Here is a 6,000-nt window from a genome sequence, read left to right as displayed (position 1 = left end):
GCGCTAGACTCAAGGGGCTTAGTTTCTTTCGTTCACGACGTGGATCTGTGTATTCTTGTCCTTGTATGAGGGCGTGGGTTCGAATGCCACTTCTGATACGATATGTTTTAAGAAAATAACTGGAAGAGATGTAAGTGAAAACGTAATAACTAGATAAAACCATGTCAGGATGGCCGAGTGGTCTAATGCGCCAGACTCGAAAGGCTTAGTTTCATTCCTTCCCGATGTGGATCTGTGTGTTCTGGTCCTCGAATGAGGGCGTGGATTCAAATCCCAATTCTGACACGATATGTTTTATAAATTTAACTGGAAAAGATGTAATTTATAAAACGTCCAAAGAAAATGAATCAACGTCAGGATGGCCTAGCGGTCTAAGGCGCTACACTCAAGGGGCTTAGTGTCTTTCGTTCACGACGTGAATCTGTGTATTCTGGTCCTCGTATGAGGGCGTTGGTTCGAATCCCATTTCTGACACGATATGTTTTATGAAATTAACTGGAAGAGATGTAATTTATAAAACGTCCAAATTAGAAGTGACCACGCCAGGATGGCGGAGCGGTCTAAGGCGCCAGACTCAAGGGACCTAGTTTCTTTCGTTCTCAACGTGAATCAGTGTATTCTGGTCCTTTTATGAGGGCGTGGGTTCGAATACCACTTCTGACACGATATGTTTTATGAAATTAACTGGAAGAGATGTAATTCATAAAACGTCCCAATTGAATGAATCCAAGTCAGGATGGCGGAGCGGTCTAAGGCGCCAGACTCAAGGGGCTCAGTTTCCTTCGTTCACAACGTGAATCTGTGTATTCTGGTCCTCGTATGAGGGCGTGGGTTCGAATCCCACTTCTGACACGATATGTTTTAAGAAATTAACTGGAAGAGATGTAATTAATTAAACGTCCAAATTACAAGAGACCACGTCAGGATGGCCGAGCGGTCTAAGGCGCTAGACTCAAGGGGCTTAGTTTCTTTCGTTCACGACGTGAATCTGTGTATTCTGGTCCTTGTATGAGGGCGTGGGTTCGAATGCCACTTCTGATACGATATGTTTTAAGAAAATAACTGGAAGAGATGTAAGTGAAAACGTAATAACTAGATAAAACCATGTCAGGATGGCCGAGTGGTCTAATGCGCCAGACTCGAAAGGCTTAGCTTCATTCCTTCCCGATGTGGATCTGTGTGTTCTGGTCCTCGAATGAGGGCGTGGATTCAAATCCCAATTCTGACACGATTTGTTTTATAAATTTAACTGGAAAAGATGTAATTTATAAAACGTCCAAAGGAAATGAATCAACGTCAGGATGCCTAGCGGTCTAAGGCGCTACACTCAAGGGGCTTAGTGTCTTTCGTTCACTGCGTGAATCTGTGTATTCTGGTCCTCGTATGAGGGCGTTGGTTCGAATCCCATTTCTGACACGATATGTTTTATGAAATTAACTGGAAGAGATGTAATTCATAAAACGTCTCAATTGAATGAATCCAAGTCAGGATGGCGGAGCGGTCTAAGGCGCCAGACTCAAGGGGCTCAGTTTCCTTTGTTCACAACGTGAATCTGTGTATTCTGGTCCTCGTATGAGGGCGTGGGTTCGAATCCCACTTCTGACACGATATGTTTTATGAAATTAACTGGAAGAGATGTAATTTATAAAACGTCCAAATTAGAAGTGACCACGCCAGGATGGCGGAGCGGTCTAAGGCGCCAGACTCAAGGGACCTAGTTTCTTTCGTTCTCAACGTGAATCAGTGTATTCTGGTCCTCGTATGAGGGCGTGGGTTCGAATACCACTTCTGACACGATATGTTTTATGAAATTAACTGGAAGAGATGTAATTCATAAAACGTCCCAATTGAATGAATCCAAGTCAGGATGGCGGAGCGGTCTAAGGCGCCAGACTCAAGGGGCTCAGTTTCCTTCGTTCACAACGTGAATCTGTGTATTCTGGTCCTCGTAAGAGGGCGTGGGTTCGAATCCCACTTCTGACACGATATGTTTTATGAAATTAACAGGAAGAGATGTAATTTATAAAACGTCCAAATTAGAAGTGACCACGTCAGGATGGCGGAGCGGTCTAAGGCGCTACACTCAAGGGGCTTAGTTTCTTTCGTTCACGACGTGAATCTGTGTATTCTGGTCCTCGTATGAGGGCGTGGGTTCGAATCCCACTTCTGACACGATATGTTTTATGAAATTAACTGGAAGAGATGTAATTTATAAAACGTCCAAATTAGAAGTGACCACGTCAGGATGGCGGAGCGGTCTAAGGCGCCAGACTCAAGGGGCTCAGTTTCCTTTGTTCACAACGTGAATCTGTGTATTCTGGTCCTCGTATGAGGACGTGGGTTCGAATCCCACTTCTGACACGATATGTTTTATGAAATTAACTGGAAGAGATGTAATTTATAAAACGTCCAAATTAGAAGTGACCACGCCAGGATGGCGGAGCGGTCTAAGGCGCCAGACTCAAGGGACCTAGTTTCTTTCGTTCTCAACGTGAATCAGTGTATTCTGGTCCTCGTATGAGGGCGTGGGTTCGAATACCACTTCTGACACGATATGTTTTATGAAATTAACTGGAAGAGATGTAATTCATAAAACGTCCCAATTGAATGAATCCAAGTCAGGATGGCGGAGCGGTCTAAGGCGCCAGACTCAAGGGGCTTAGTTTCCTTCGTTCACAACGTGAATCTGTGTTTTCTGGTCCTCGTATGAGGGCGTGGGTTCGAATCCCACTTCTGAAACGATATGTTTTATGAAATTAACTAGAATAGATGTAATTTATAAAACGTCCGAATTGAATGAATCCAAGTCAGGATGGCCGAGCGGTCTAAGGCGCGAGACTCAAGGGGCTCAGTTTCCTTCGATCACAACGTGAATCTGTGTATTCTGGTCCTCGTAAGAGGGCGTGGGTTCGAATCCCACTTCTGACACGATATGTTTTATGAAATTAACAGGAAGAGATGTAATTTATAAAACGTCCAAATTAGAAGTGACCACGTCAGGATGGCGGAGCGGTCTAAGGCGCCAGACTCAAGGGGCTCAGTTTCCTTTGTTCACAACGTGAATCTGTGTATTCTGGTCCTCGTATGTGGGCGTGGGTTCGAATCCCACTTCTGACACGATATGTTTTAAGAAATTAACTGGAAGAGATGTAATTAATTAAACGTCCAAATTACAAGAGACCACGTCAGGATGGCCGAGCGGTCTAAGGCGCTAGACTCAAGGGGCTTAGTTTCTTTCGTTCACGACGTGGATCTGTGTATTCTTGTCCTTGTATGAGGGCGTGGGTTCGAATGCCACTTCTGATACGATATGTTTTAAGAAAATAACTGGAAGAGATGTAAGTGAAAACGTAATAACTAGATACAAGTTGGGAAAACCAAAATATTACCTCTCCGTGTCAAGAAGTCAATGCGCTCCATAACAAGAATAAAACTTCAAAGCTATAACCCGATTACGATTAGCCCTTTCTTTGTGATCTAATTTCTACCATGATGCTTTCTTCTATTATAAAATTTAAACCTGATTATTTAAACGTGTATTTAACTTTCGGCTCACTCTGAACCGTTAATGTCCTTCATTACAGACACGAACATCAAAACCCAAAGTTTACTACACCTCAGGTCACAATTATTTACTCTTTGGTTCACTACGCCTATAGCGGATAATACTTGATTTACCCGACAGAGTCCAGACCTTAGCCTTCTTCACGAAATCATTAGATCAAGGATTATTCTATATACAGATGTAGTATAGCTCAAGTAATATATAAACAGCCATTTCAAATAATAATATTAAAAACTATCCTTGGAATATCTAAATGAAACAGAGCTTTAAAGCTACAAAACTACAAAATGCATCATAATTACGAAAAATATTTCCACATATTCACTTTATATTATGGATAAAGGGAATATTATAGTTCTGTAGGATGACTTTACACATCAAAACAAAACGAACGTATTACTCCTACGTAAAATATTAATAGACAGGCAAGGATTCATACCATTAAAGAAGGAGCGCAATATTATCCATATTTTCAATTCATATACAGAGAAAAGAAATTATTATGTTTCTGAGAGGAGCTTCCCATTTTGGTTGTTGTTTTGAAAAATATATCGCAATGCACGGGCCTTGATAAATATAGGAGGCAATGAAGGAAATATATCGCATTCACGGGCCTTGGTAGATATTGGAGGCAATGATTTAATCTCTCTCTCTTTGCACGAGAGGTTTATCTTTAATATTTAAATAAATATAATTATTTTTAATTATTTTAATCTTCAATAATTAACATTAATAATAGTTACATCGTTTAAAATAAAGTTATACCTATTATTATCTCATACTTTGCTAATATTGACGTTTAAAGTGAAAAGTACCCCTCCTGCCCGCTTCCTTCAGATTTTGGGGTATATATACTATTCGTTTCCATTATAATAGTAAGGAAAAAGCGCAATTGCGAAAACCTTTGGTGGCGATCCCACCTTAGGGAGGCTAGACGTTTCTCGTAACCCTAGCTGATCGCCGCGTATATCCTAAAACCAAACGATGATAATGGAGTAGAAGCCAATGATACAGATTGGTGTCTATGTGGAATAGACGGAAGACCAGTGGATGGTGGTGTTAGTAGCCAGTGTAAGTGCAGACTGGTGTCAATGTGGGATTGACAAAGAACAGAAGATGGTGGTGATTAGAAGCCAGTATGTACAGACTGGTGCCCAAGTCGAATGGACGAAGACCAAGAAGATGGTGGTGATTAGAAGCCAGTAAGAACAGACTGGTGTCCAAGTGGAATGGACAAAGACCAGAAGATGGTGGTATGAGAACTCAAGTAGAGGAGCCATTTCCGTGACTGTGAAAGCAGTTCGGAAATGGCGAACACGTTTGCTCCGATACGCAAACTGCGAACGCGGTCACGTGGGTGTAACAACAGACAGACACACAGACACACAGACACACAGACACACAGACAGACACACAGACAGACACACAGACACGGCCGTTACAGAACCTCTCCTGGACTACGTCACACGGAGAGGTAAAAACCATGTCAGTATGGCCGAGTGGTCTAATGCGCCAGACTCGAAAGGCTTAGTTTCATTCCTTCCCGATGTGGATCTGTGTGTTCTGGTCCTCGAATGAGGGCGTTGATTCAAATCCCAATTCTGACACGATATGTTTTATAAATTTAACTGGAAAAGATGTAATTTATAAAACGTCCAAAGAAAATGAATCAACGTCAGGATGGCCGAGCGGTCTATGGCGCTACACTCAAGGGGCTTAGTTTCTTTCGTTCACGACGTGAATCTGTGTATTATGGTCCTCGTATGAGGGCGTGGGTTCGAATCCCACTTCTGACACGATATGTTTTATGAAATTAACTGGAAGAGATGTAATTTATAAAACGTCCAAATTAGAAGTGACCACGCCAGGATGGCGGAGCGGTCTAAGGCGCCAGACTCAAGGGACCTAGTTTCTTTCGTTCTCAACGTGAGTCAGTGTATTCTGGTCCTCGTATGAGGGCGTGGGTTCGAATACCACTTCTGACACGATATGTTTTATGAAATTAACTGGAAGAGATGTAATTCATAAAACGTCCCAATTGAATGAATCCAAGTCAGGATGGCGGAGCGGTCTAAGGCGCTACACTCAAGGGGCTTAGTTTCTTTCGTTCACAACGTGAATCTGTGTATTCTGGTCCTCGTAAGAGGGCGTGGGTTCGAATCCCACTTCTGACACGATGTTTTATGAAATTAACTGGAAGAGATGTAATTAATAAAACATCCCAATTGAATGAATCCAAGTCAGGGTGGCCGAGCGGTCTAAGGCGCTACACTCAAGGGGCTTAGTTTCTTTCGTTCACGACGTGAATCTGTGTATTATGGTCCTCGTATGAGGGCGTGGGTTCGAATCCCACTTCTGACACGATATGTTTTATGAAATTAACTGGAAGAGATGTAATTTATAAAACGTCCAAATTAGAACTGACCACGTCAGGA

This window comes from Phalangium opilio, unplaced genomic scaffold (assembly GCF_054372755.1).
Source record: "Phalangium opilio isolate 3A_F unplaced genomic scaffold, DU_Popi_V2 ptg000061l_1, whole genome shotgun sequence".
Lineage (NCBI taxonomy): Eukaryota > Metazoa > Arthropoda > Arachnida > Opiliones > Phalangiidae > Phalangium > Phalangium opilio.
The sequence above is the reverse complement of the archived record's forward strand: the minus strand, read 5'-3'. Positions refer to the sequence as shown.